The sequence below is a fragment of the Crinia signifera genome, chromosome 6 (genome assembly GCF_055691185.1).
Source record: "Crinia signifera chromosome 6, ASM5569118v1, whole genome shotgun sequence".
Lineage (NCBI taxonomy): Eukaryota > Metazoa > Chordata > Amphibia > Anura > Myobatrachidae > Crinia > Crinia signifera.
This window is the reverse complement of record NC_139222.1, coordinates 173,123,100-173,135,868: the sequence shown is the minus strand read 5'-3', so window position 1 is coordinate 173,135,868 and position 12,769 is coordinate 173,123,100. Positions and strand designations below refer to the sequence as shown.

Here is a 12,769-nt window from a genome sequence, read left to right as displayed (position 1 = left end):
CTAACTAATTTACAGTATGTGGAAACCTTTTTTGGCATCTTGTACTGCATGGCCTTATAAACCATTCTTTCAAATGCTTCTTGCTACCTCTAGTGTTAGGTGCATATTATATACTTCCTTCATATATAGGGGTACTCTGTTTTATTGAGAACTACAGATCTCAGTGAATGAAGTCAGTAGTTCTCCACAGTATTACTTGTGTGGAACGGGGACTGTTTTTGTAATAATGGGGCAGATGTATTAAGCCTGGAGAAGAGATAAGCTGGAGATAAATTGTAGACAGTGAAAGGAGATAAACCACTGGCCAATGAACTGCGTTTGAAAATGACAGTTGTGAGTTGATTGGCTGGTGCTTTATCACCTTCCACTTTATCTCCAGTTTATCTCTTCTCCAGGCATAATACATCTGCCCCAATGGGAGATTATTTGATTAAACTGTATCAATGCTGGGGTCTTCATACCCTTGTTCATATTTGCGTTGATTACACTGATTTTTTTGGGTATACGGTCATTAGGTTGACACATATAAGCAGTGGCGTAACTATAAATTTAGCTCCCCCTGACCAAAAATTTGTGGTGCCCACCCTCTTTAGTAACACTTGACAATCGTGCAGACTGGTTACCTGGGCCACTGTGCGCTGCCAAGTGTCGTGCTGCAGCTCCCCAGGAGTGACGTAACAGGAAAGACATCCCGTCCGCTGATATACAGTACTGCAGCCTTCTGTCACCAAGGACCGACTGGAGATACTAGCGGCCAGAAGTGTACGCAGGTAATGACACCGGCCGCCCCCAGGTGTAGAGAAGGCAAGGACACTGGGGAGGGGGGAGCGTTCTGTCAGCTACGTTACGCAGCTACAGTACACAGCCAACGCCGCCCACTTCTAATGAGTGACAGCAAACTGTATATTCCCCAAGCCACAGCTGGGGCTGCCACCCTACAATTACGCCACTGCATATAAGGTCGACATGGTGGGAAGGTCAACACAAACAGGTTGTCACTGTCTAGGTCGACAGTCGAAAGGTCGACATGGGATTTTCCATGGGAAAATAAAGGTGAAAACCCCATGTCAACATTTTGACTGTCGACAGCTATTGTCGACCTAATGTTTGTATCGACCTTCTAACCATGTTGATCTAAGCTATGTCAACCCTTATCCTATGTCTACCTAAGGCATGTCAACCTTTAGTGGTCGACCCAAAGCATGTCGACCTAATATTGGTCAACCCAATGACCCATACCCGACTTTTTTATTAGGTTCCCATACAAATAAATCCTTTGTTTTCCAATAGGGGTATTAGAGGTAAATTAACTAAAGCTTCTAAAAAGAAAAAAAAGAAGTGATGTTGCCATAACCAGATTCTATAATTTCTCTGTTGCATCCTAGAAAATTATAGCCCAAATCTGATTGGTTGCTATGGGGTAAATCACCTCTTTTAATTTTTAGAAGCTTTGCTAAAAATACGGTACTTGTTTCCTAGAACGGCGCCCACTAAGCAATTTGCTTAGTGGGCTATTCTGTGTAGGGAAATCGCATCGCATCGCATGGGCCATTTTAGGCCCAATAAACATTGAAAATAGGTAATTCATTTAAACAAGGACCCATTAATAATCTTGTTACGAATTGTTTCTTGTGAAAATTACCCAAAATCCATTTTTGTGATCCGTTAACCCCTGATGAAGTCCCATTAAGGGGCGAAACGCGTTGTATGTTCTTCTTCTGCTGTTTCCATGTATCAGAGATGTCTCAATGAAATGTATAAAGATCTGGAATAACTATTTCCACTGTGTGGAAAGAAAATACTGTTTAAATAACATTTGAAATCAAATGGACTTTTTCTGTACGCTAGAGTAAATTAAACTAAGGCTTGGTTGATCCAACTGTAGTGATCAATATCAAGGGCGCCAACTCACTACTGTACTCCATATATATATATATATATCCTGTTTGTATGTCCGGCACTCTCTGCTTCTGTTGGCAATGTTGTGCCCGGGTGCCTTCCCCTGTGGCACTGCCTCCACCAATATTTTCTCCAAATGATGGGCGTCACTCCGGGACTTTAGTGTAACAAAAACGTGAAATTTATTACTTTTCCACGGTCTACGCCGTTTCGGGTATTAACCCTTCGTCAGGACCAGAAGATATCACAAAAAAGTGCAACAACACTTTTTTGTGATATCTTCTGGTCCTGACGAAGGGTTAATACCCGAAACGGCGTAGAACGTGGAAAAGTAATAAATTTCACGTTTTTGTTACACTAAAGTCCCGGAGTGACGCCCATCATTTGGAGAGAATGAAACCCATTGAGAAGATTCAAAATGATAGAGGTTTCCTCCCAAAGAGACAAGGAATCACTCCTTGCAACAGATGCATCTGCTGCAAACACATCGAGAGAGACAAACATTTTACCACTCTAGCCAAAGTTAAAGAGGCTATTACCTGTGAATCAAATTACGTAATATATATGATCAGATGTGGCTGTAACATGCTGTACATCGGGAAGACAAAAAGGTTCATAAAGCTAAGAATACAGGAACATCAAGAATAAGGTACAGAACCACAGCCTTCCCCATCATTTTCAACACAAACATGAGTCCAGAATAGATAGTCTAAGATTCATGGTCTTAGAACATGTCAAACCCGATGATAGAGGGGGTGACAGAGATCTCCACTTAGCCAAAAGGGAGTCCTTTTGGATATTCCATCTAGACACCATGAGCCCAAAAGGTCTCAATGAGAAATGATATGGTCTCATTTCTTTAAACAACCTGCCTTAAAGTATATCTGGAATATGTGTAGCCAGGCCCCCATGTTTCAATCATGTAGCCAATCTGACTGTAATAACCCCGCTCAGTCTTTGGTTGAAGGGTAACATGACCCATGTGAAGTAATGTACAGATGATTAAGATGATTAAGTTGATTGGAAATAGTCCACCTCATTTTTAGAGTGTATATGTATGCTATTGTAATGATAAATGCAGTGTTTGGGATACATGGTTTGAGTTATTCCGTAAACACAGTTTGCGGAGACTGCATACCCTTTAGTGAATTAATTAACTCCACTTTACCAATTTATTCTTTCCAATTGGGGATTGGGTAGTGCGTTAAATGTATCATAGATTCAGGGATTGGATGATCAAAAAATTCAACAGTTAATTAACTATTAAAGGCACATATCACATATTAATAATTTAATAAATATAATATTAATAAAATAATTAGAACTTGGATGGCATTGTAACACTATTAAACAGAATTAATAAATAAGACCAACAAAGAAATCGTTATTGAATCACAAAACGCACACATAATTATCAATTAACAAATTAATACACTTAAATAATTGAAATAATGACAAGACAATTACAATTTTTTTATAATAATGGGATAAAATAACAAAAATAAAGTTAATATAAATATGTGGAATAAAAAATATATATATTTTTTATTTATTTATATTTTTTTCACTTTTTCTTATTTTTTTTAAATGATCACTAATAAGCTAATAAGTAATCAACTGCCAGTAATTAATAATTTAAATATCACAGGTAGCACCTAGAATATTTACTCATATATATGAATGTAATTGGGTATTCAGAAATTTAATATAAAATGGTTCAAGGGAGACCTCAATACACACTCTAGAATAGCCTAATCCCTATTACATTGAAAGGAAGTGATGTCATCAATCAGCCCTATATAAACCTGGGCTGTGAACCAGGGTAGTCTCATTCTGACAGAGCCCTTCATGAGTACACATCTCCAGTAAGGTAAGCTACCCATAATGGGGAAACTTTATAAATACACAGATAGTATGCTAAACTCTGCATTTATTAAAGCATGCTTAGGTAATATTTTGTTACCAATGTCTACCCGATGTCCACCCTATATAATGATATGTATATTTACATTTGGGAATGTGCATTTTATTTCAAAAATTTTTTTTTTTAATGTTTCTATGGGAGGAAAAGTTAAAGGCCATTTGAAACCAACTATACTCCATTTGGATTCGGCATGAAAAGCCGGCGTTCAAAATCCCGACGACGGCATCCCGAACGCCGAAATCCCAACAAGGGCTGGACGTGGATCACCCCCCCTCGGCACACTAATTTATTCTCCCTCCGGGGTGTCGTGGACACCCACGGGGGGAGAAAGTGTCGGGATTTCGGCGTTCGGGATTTTGAACACCGGGATCCCGACCGCCGGGATTTAAACTGCATCCCCTCCATTTACTTTTTATGGTATCTAATTACCCCCGGTTATGATACTTACTTACCTTTAACCATAGGAAAAATACTGCTGTGGGACACATGAATATTAGTGTAAATCTAAATATTAAATAAGGTTTCTCCTACAAAGTATATGGCTAAGTAAAAAGAAAACCTCTTTGTATCAAACAGTGAGAATTGTACTCCGAGTCACTCAGATTCTGTGCAGAATACACCTGTATCTTAATCAAGCATAGGTATGTATACCACCTCATACCCCACTGCATGTTAAAACATGTGAGACCGCAGATGATACTTATCCTATCATTTTTCTCCTTCAATTAGAGACAATATATCCTACTAGCATAGGCGAATCTAGGGGGTGGTCCGGGGGTGCACAGGACCACCCATTAGCCCATGTTGTAGCTGAGGACCAGGGCTTTCCAACGAGCCCAGCCCCGTGTCTCTAGCCCCCTGGGAACCGGAGATACGGCCAGGCAAATCTGGAACGTTTTCCCTATAGGATAACATGGGACACGCTAATTCCGACCCCCACCCAGTTCAACGGCTGCCAGTTCCCCCTTCGGCATCACTGAAGCTCGAGGTTGATCTCAGTCGAACCCAAATCGCTGGGCCTTTAATCTGATACCAGGCTGGATTCATATGGGTTAATTGGTTCCAGGGATATTGAGGTTAAACCGTTTTTTTTCATTTCTTAAATGTAATTTCATGGCTGTTTATGTTCTTTGAGGGCAGATTTCTCTGGAACCAAACAGCCCAGTTTCACGGGACCAAAATCATTCAAAGCCATCTCAAAAGTTCTTCAATATGATACTGGTCTCATGTGAATGGGTCAGTTGGTTCCGAAGATATAGCTGGTTGGTTAAAGGGGAGTAGGGAGAGGGGAGTGGTTGTCTCTCCCCCTCACACCAGAAAATGCAGGGACTAGGCTGGTGTATAAGGGGTCAGCGTGGGAATGTCCCTGCATAATCCTGGGACCATATTCCCGGGTAAATCCCTGCATTTTCTGTTGTGAAAGGGGTATTATTTCAAACAGCCGTGACCTGCAGTGCTCTAAATACAGCCGGGCAGCCCCCTGCTCTCTGCCCAACTGTCAATGACTGTCACCCCTGCAGCTTCACGCACAACAACAGCGCGCACAATATTATAAAATGTCCTCTCGGCTAGAGGGGACACCAGGAGGGGAGTGGGAGCGTGCTCTGCGCTGCGCTCTGCTCCTCTCCCCATAGAAGCAGCTGCACCGCTCTCCATCTCTCCCTGCAGCAGCAGTGAAGGCTCATATAAAAATTTACAGTAAGTGCCACTTTTGGGGGCATTGCTTAAGGGACGCTACAAGTGGCATTATGTGGGGGCATTACGCATAATGTGTGGCTTAATGTGTAAGGGGCATTACGGTGTGCAGCATCATGTGTAAGCGGCATTATGTGTGCTGCATCATGTGTAAGGGGCATTATGTGTGCAGCATCATGCGTAATGGGTACTATTGTGCGCGGCATCATGTGTAATGGGTACTATGGTATGCGTCCTCATGTATAATGGGTACTATGGTGTGCGGCATCATGTGTAATGGGTAGTATGGTGTGCGGCATCATGTGTAATGGGTACTATAGTGCCATCAAGCAAGAACCCCCTAGCAATGAGCACGTAGGTAAGCAGCACTTATGTGGCAAATATGTAATGGGCATTACGGTTTGTTATATAGTATGTAATGGCCATCATGATGTGTGGCACAATGTGTAATGGGCATTATGGTGTGTGGCCTTATGTGTAATTGGCATTACGGCGTGTGGCTTTATGTATTACACACGGAGTTTGCTAAAATGTGTAATGGGCATTACTGTGTATGGTCTAAAGTGTAATACCACACCCCTTTTTGTGACGCCACGCCTCCTTCCCATGAGGCCACGCCCATTTTTTTGCGCGCGGCTACGCCGCGCAAAGGTCCCCCTGCTATTATATCTAGATCTGGGACCACCCATTACCATAATTCTAGATTCGCCTATGCCTACTAGGAATATTATCTGGCTTTAAGATAAATCAGTTGTCTGATTTAAACCAAGAAATGGTGATGTCTACAGACTTTTAACCTTTTAAGGTACGAATGTACAGTATGTGATCAGCTAATATAACTCCCTATGGGGGGAATAGTTCAATTTGTCATCTTTAACTACTCTAATAACGTATTTATGTGTAGGCAAGACCATGTATGAATATTGAGAGGCTCACACACGGACTCCACATCTGTATGCAATTAGCCTGATCACTATGTAAGTAATTACTTATTTTGTTATGGTTTAATAGACAATAAACAGCTTTTTGATGAAAATATTGCAATAAGAATAAAATGATCTGGTCCACACTAAAATAAGGCATACAGATAGCTGTGCCTATTTTCCATCAGTCTAAAAATAAAAAAAATAATTGTTTTATTCTACTAGGTATCCCAGAGTTTGTAACATTTAGGCCCTTATTCTGGTTGGTGCGTATATTTCCGATTTATTTCAGAGAGGTCCGCACGCCACGCTGTCCGGACATCGTACGAAGAAACGCCCACCGGTCCTCCGCATTCGGACGGACTCACTCTTTAAGAAGAGGGCGTGTTTACGGAAGACATCCAAACCTTTGCGTGTGCGGTGGACACACACATATTCTGCATGGTCTTACAGCGTATGCACGGTCTTACCGCGTCACAACGGACGGGAACCTGCCCGTACGCACCGATGCGGTGTATTTCCGCAAAACTCACCACTATTATCTGAACACCGAAATCTATAACATGACCCACTTATGCAATTAGGCAACCTCATTAAAAAGGGATTGTTTTTAATGGTCATCTATTATTTCTCTAATTGATAATTAAACACTTTACTACCACTTTAGATTAACCCTTACATCATGTAATTAATGAGTAATGAGTAAAGGAGTGGATTGTATTGTGTTCAGCTGACATTGGTTGAGGTGCGCCCGTACTGATTGGGCGTTCCGAATGCCTAGCGCATGACCGAGTGGTGTCCGCAAAGCATTACTTGCTTATGAAGACCGCATGTTTCCTGCCTTTTTGTTCGCGTGCATTCGGTGTGCTGTCCGAATGTACGCATACCAGAATTAGTGCACTCCCTCGTTTACGCCCAGTTTAGCCCACTTTGAAACTACGCCCCTGTGTAGTTCCGAATTACGCCCATATTTCCCGAGTGAATGCGGTGCACATTTCTGTACGGTACTGGTGAGAACAAGTACGGAGACCTTGCGTGGCACATGCGCATAGCGTTGCCCACGCATGCGCAGACGGCTAAAAAACGCCATCCGAAAGAGTGCGGGAAAGTACGCACAGACCAGAATAAGGCCCTTAATGATCAAATTGAACCTTCCTATTGCGGATTTACTCCCTCTACGAAATCGGTTTAAAGTAACTTCTGTGAAAGCTGTAGAAAGTAATTTTTTACACAATCTAATATGTAATCCGATATATACAAACCATCCTGGATCATGATGTTTTTTGTTCTCTATTCCTTATCACCTGTTCCCTTGTCTATTCCTTTAAATCCTCTCTTTAAATAATATTTCATGAGGATTAGCCAAATTAATCATTGCGTATGTATTTTAGAGTAAAGTTCTTTGAATGAAATGTATATGATTTTTTACTTGAACCTGTACAAACTGTAAAAACCAGTATTTTAAAAATATGTTTTTTTTATATATGTTTGTAGCGAACCCCTGATGAAGTCCTGTGTGGGGACGAAACACGTTGGGAATATTTGTTTGCTATCTTGAAACATCTGAACCTTTTAATGGTCTAAACCAGTGGTAGCCAACCCTAGCCCACGAGAGCTACCAACAGTTCACATTTTCCAGACAACCTAGCTGCTGCACAGCTGCACTCATTATCACTGACAGATTTTAAAAGATCCAAAGATGGAGCTAATTAGCTCACTTGTGATTCTGTGAGGAGACCTGCAAACATGCACTGTTGGTAGCTCTCGAGGACTAGGGTTGGCTACCCCAGGTCTAAACCAACCACCAATACAGAGTGGAAAAAGAGACTTTTAATAAACGTTTGAAAATTCATGGACTTTGCTTTATTTACTTTTAGAAAGTTTAAGGATTACTCGAAGGCTTGTTTGACCTAATCCGTAAGGTCGCCTTAAAGGGCGCCATCTTACAATTGTTTCCTATAGAGATATATATATATATCTATATATATATCTATATATCTCTATAACACACTGAGCGATAGCATTCAACATCGTTCAGTGACATCACTTTTTAAATATCTCCCTCAGAAGGGCCTTGTTACTCAGTACTTTCAGTAAAATTTTAGTAGGATTTTTAGCAGGCTTTCAATAGGCTTCCTATATATTTCTGATATGCTTTCACCAGGAACATCTCCCTGTATTACTTGTAACTCACACAGCATCCATAGCTCTCATAATATTTTAGCTGGTGTTTGTGCTGCAGTCCAGAGCCCACCATCAGTGGGTAATCAGTTGCCCTTAACATTTGCATCACTATGAGGTGTGGGCATACCTCCCAAGATTTCAAACTGGAGGATCGGGGCTGCCCAAAAAAAGGGATGTGATCTATGTAAAAGTTGGGCATGCCCCCAACCACGGAATTGTCCCAAGAAAAGAGGGTTAGTTGGGAGGTATGGGTGTGGGACAAACCTGGGTGTCACCCTACGAGGGGTGACAGCAAAATGCCAGCTCCTGCTCAGTAAGGGAGCAGCAATATAACAATACGTGCCCCATCCTGCTCTTATCACAGTGTATGAGCCAAGAAGTGCAGGCAAGCACACAATCAAGGATGTCACATTTGTTGTTTGTCCTAATTGTTGATGTATTCTCTTTCAGTAGCGTCATTTACTTGCACCTATTTTATCAAGTTTCCAAAGGTCCACTAAGATGTGTATTCTACTTCACATGTGCTGTTGCTATGGGCAACCAATCAGAGCCTGTCTACTATCTTCTAGATTGCCAATGTCAACATTTATGGTGATGATACCAGAAGGTCATCATTAAAGATGTTGGCAATGATAAAATGTCAACATCATTAATGTTGGCACCTGGAAAAAAGTCAACATTGACAGAATGTTGATACTGTATATAAAATGCTGGGTACTTGTTTCCTAGCACGGTATACCATAAGACTAAATATGGTATGCGATGCTGCGCGATGTTGTACAATAAAAAATTGTATGGCATTGTATGCCATACAATGGCATACAATGTGATGGTATAAAATTTTTTAATGTACAACCACCCAGATAGGTCCTTACAATGTTAAATGCCCCCCCCCCCATTTAACATTGTAAGTGGGCAGTACAGAAAGGTGGCTGCAAATATGTCCAATTTAGAATAAGGCTCTATAAATATATGCCCACAATGAATAGAACACTATATAAAATAGAATCTGTGTGTGTATTGAGTATTTACAATATTTGATTATGTGTTGTATTTGTGTTTTTGTTTCCACGATGATAGCTATCAGGGTATAAAGCAGGAAGTAGTGACAATTGTCAGCCATGGCAGAAGAAAATGAAAGAGCTACAACAAAGAAAACAGCAAAAAGACTTGTTTAAAGATTCTTGGCGAGAAACGCACCCTTTCCTTAAAAAATCAAGGCGGGAGCTTTGTTTTCTTTTTGTGAGTTTTGCACATCTGATTTTTCTGTGTCATGGGGGATACAATGATGTCAGCAAACACATAGCTACAGATAAGCATGGAGCTTCAGTTACCCAAATTAACCTCTTTCTTCTCACCTCCTTAATCTAAATTAGCTGACAATGGGGCAGATGTACTAATCTGCCTATAATGTTTTGAGAATAACGAGTCCCGCTTCTCCAGCATAACGTGGAGAAGCGGGCAAACGTTATAGGCAGATGTATTAACCCCCCCAAAGCCAATAAGGAGAGCCGTTATCCCCAGCGTTAACGGCTCTCCTTATCGGCTCCCTCGCCGCCCCGCACATGCGCAGTCGCCGTCGCCCCCCCTGCCTGCTTACTGGGCATGCGCGAGATCTCGCTAAAACCGCGAGATCTCCAGCGCAGCCCAAGCCAGACGCAGGGCTAGCGTTGTCCCCATAGTGGGGGATAGAACAACGCTAGCCCTGAGCTGGCGAAGCGGCTGGGGTGAATTAACGCCTTGAAGGCTGTTAATACATCACCCCGGCCGTTAATCCCTGGGGGGGATTGCAGGGACAGCCCCGCCGAGCGTAACTCGGCGGGCTGTCACTAGCGCACGTTAGGTGCGCTAGTAATACATTAGGACAGACGTAATCCCCCCCAGTTTACCAGCGTTAAGTGCATTTTTGCACTTAACGCTGGTTAATACATCTGCCCCAATGTAACAAAAGCAGAGGTTTTATTCACTGGGTTCTTGGTAGAACATAATATCTCAATTACTAGCAGTGATCATGTGAAACACTTATTTAGAAAAATGTTTCCAGATTCAAAAATTGCAGAAAATTATGCATGTGCTTCAACAAAAACAAGTCACATCATTCAGGGTGCAATAGCCCCTGAAGCACTTAAAAATGTTAGATCTGTTATTTTAGGGTGTGAAAAATATTTTGGAATTTCACTATATGCTAGTGCTGATGAATTTGATAAGTATTTCCCTGTTCTGGTGACTTATGAACACCCAGATACAAGACTCCACTGAATTTCTAGATATGGTGTCTTGCAAGTCCAACAAATCTCAGGAGCTGTTTGATGTTTTGAATATGATGCTTACAAAACACAACATCAACTGGAATAAGTGTGTCACATACTCAGCTGACAATGCAGCAAATATGCAGGGGAAACATAACAGTGTTTTGACTCGCATAAGGGGAAAACGAACACTAGAGCATAAAGTGTGTGCTGTAGGCTGTCCCTGCCATCTGATTCACTTAATGGCTGAACATTCGTCAAAAATGCTTGCAATAAATGCAGAGGATTTGATCATTGATATTTATTATCATTTCCAAAAAAGTGCTAAAAGAGTGTATTCACTCCATGAATACATGGCATTTTGCAACACTGGGGTAAAAAAAATAGTATAACATGTCAAAACACGCTGGTTGTTACTTGAAAAATCTGTTGAATGCACTTTATTTGCTTGGGATGGGCTATGCTCCTACTTTCTGAGCACCTTTGATGATGATGAGCAAAGTGCTCAACTTGGCCCTAGAGAACATTAAACACAATTAAAAATCCTTTGGCAAAAGTTTACCTTCTTTTCCTACATGCGATCCTGCCTATTTTTGCAAAGGTTAATGTTCTGTTACAAACAGAGGCACCAATGATTCATGTTTTACACCCAGCCTTGATGTCATTATATAAAGAAATCTTACTGAGATTTGTGCAGCTTGCAGTACTTGCTGAAGCTGACCACATAACCTACATCAATTACAGAGACCCTTCTGTACACCTACCAACCGCAGAACTCCTTCTGGGCTTTGAAATCACAAATTATGCACGAAGGGAAAATTGAATAGACACCGCTGGTTACAGAAGGTTTCTCACTGAAGCTGTGCAGGTTACAGAAGGTTTCTCACTGAAGATGTGCAGTTCTTTTGCAAAGGTCTTGATTATATGAAGAAGGCGATGCCTTTGGAGGATGAAGTTCTGAAAAACGTGCAATTTATAAATCCCAATAGCCGTTTGTCTTCAAACCTTCAGAATGTTCAGGCCATTATTGCTAAATTCCTTGGTGTTATACTGTATGTGCATGTGACTTGGACAACTTGTTTACACAATTTAGGGATTACCAGACCTGTGATGTACTACCTCCATTTGAAACCAGCATGAGGAAAGATGAGTTCTGGAAAACAGTTTCAGAAATGAAAGATCCTGTCAGTGGCCTATTTAGATTTTTGGCGCTTTCCAGGATTGCTAACTTTATTTGCCTTATTCCTCACAGCAATGCATCCTGTCAAAGGCTCTTCAGCATAGTGAGGAAAATAGTGACAGACCAGCGTTCATCTTTGGGTAATAATCCACTTACTCAGCAGCCTGGGGCCAGTGTATATGAAGAGGCAATCTTTGTGCAATACTGGCTGCAAAATTAAACTTGTTTTCACACATGAAGTGCCACCAATGGCAGCCGCCTTCTCACTTGCTGAAACAGACAAAATCTGCAACTTATGTTAGTTTGTCCAGCAGTAGAGATCCAACTCCTGGTCCTAGTGTAGAAGCACATTCCTCTGATATAGAAATAATTGAATAAAAATGTCACTACTTACAGTTCTAGTTATATAGAAAGATAGATTCTGTTTCTGTATGTTAATTTAATAATGTAAATATGTTTTGTAAAAGGCTTAATATAATAAATTAATAAATGTTTTCGTGTTACTGTGTGTGTGTGTGTAGCCTAATCCTTTCAATCAGCCCAACTTGTCAGGATAACCAGTTGAAGGGAAAAAAATGTTTTGTCTGCATGTTGCATACTACATTAGACCACCCACTGGGTTGTGTCAAGACACGCCCAGTGGGTGTTACAAGCCATGCCCATGGGTGGATTAAGCCACGCCCCTTTCACCGCGCGGCATCGCCGTGCAGAATTG

General features: G+C 41.3%; 1 long non-coding RNA gene across 1 annotated transcript; it reads left to right on the top strand.

The window, feature by feature from the left end:
* Positions 1–4,027: 4,027 nt before the first annotated feature.
* On the top strand, positions 4,028–10,196 carry LOC146007151 (uncharacterized). Its single transcript, XR_014444256.1, has 3 exons — positions 4,028–4,464; positions 6,423–6,495; positions 9,706–10,196. It is a non-coding gene; the product is annotated as an uncharacterized LOC146007151 (long non-coding RNA).
* The last annotated feature ends 2,573 nt before the right edge of the window (positions 10,197–12,769 follow it).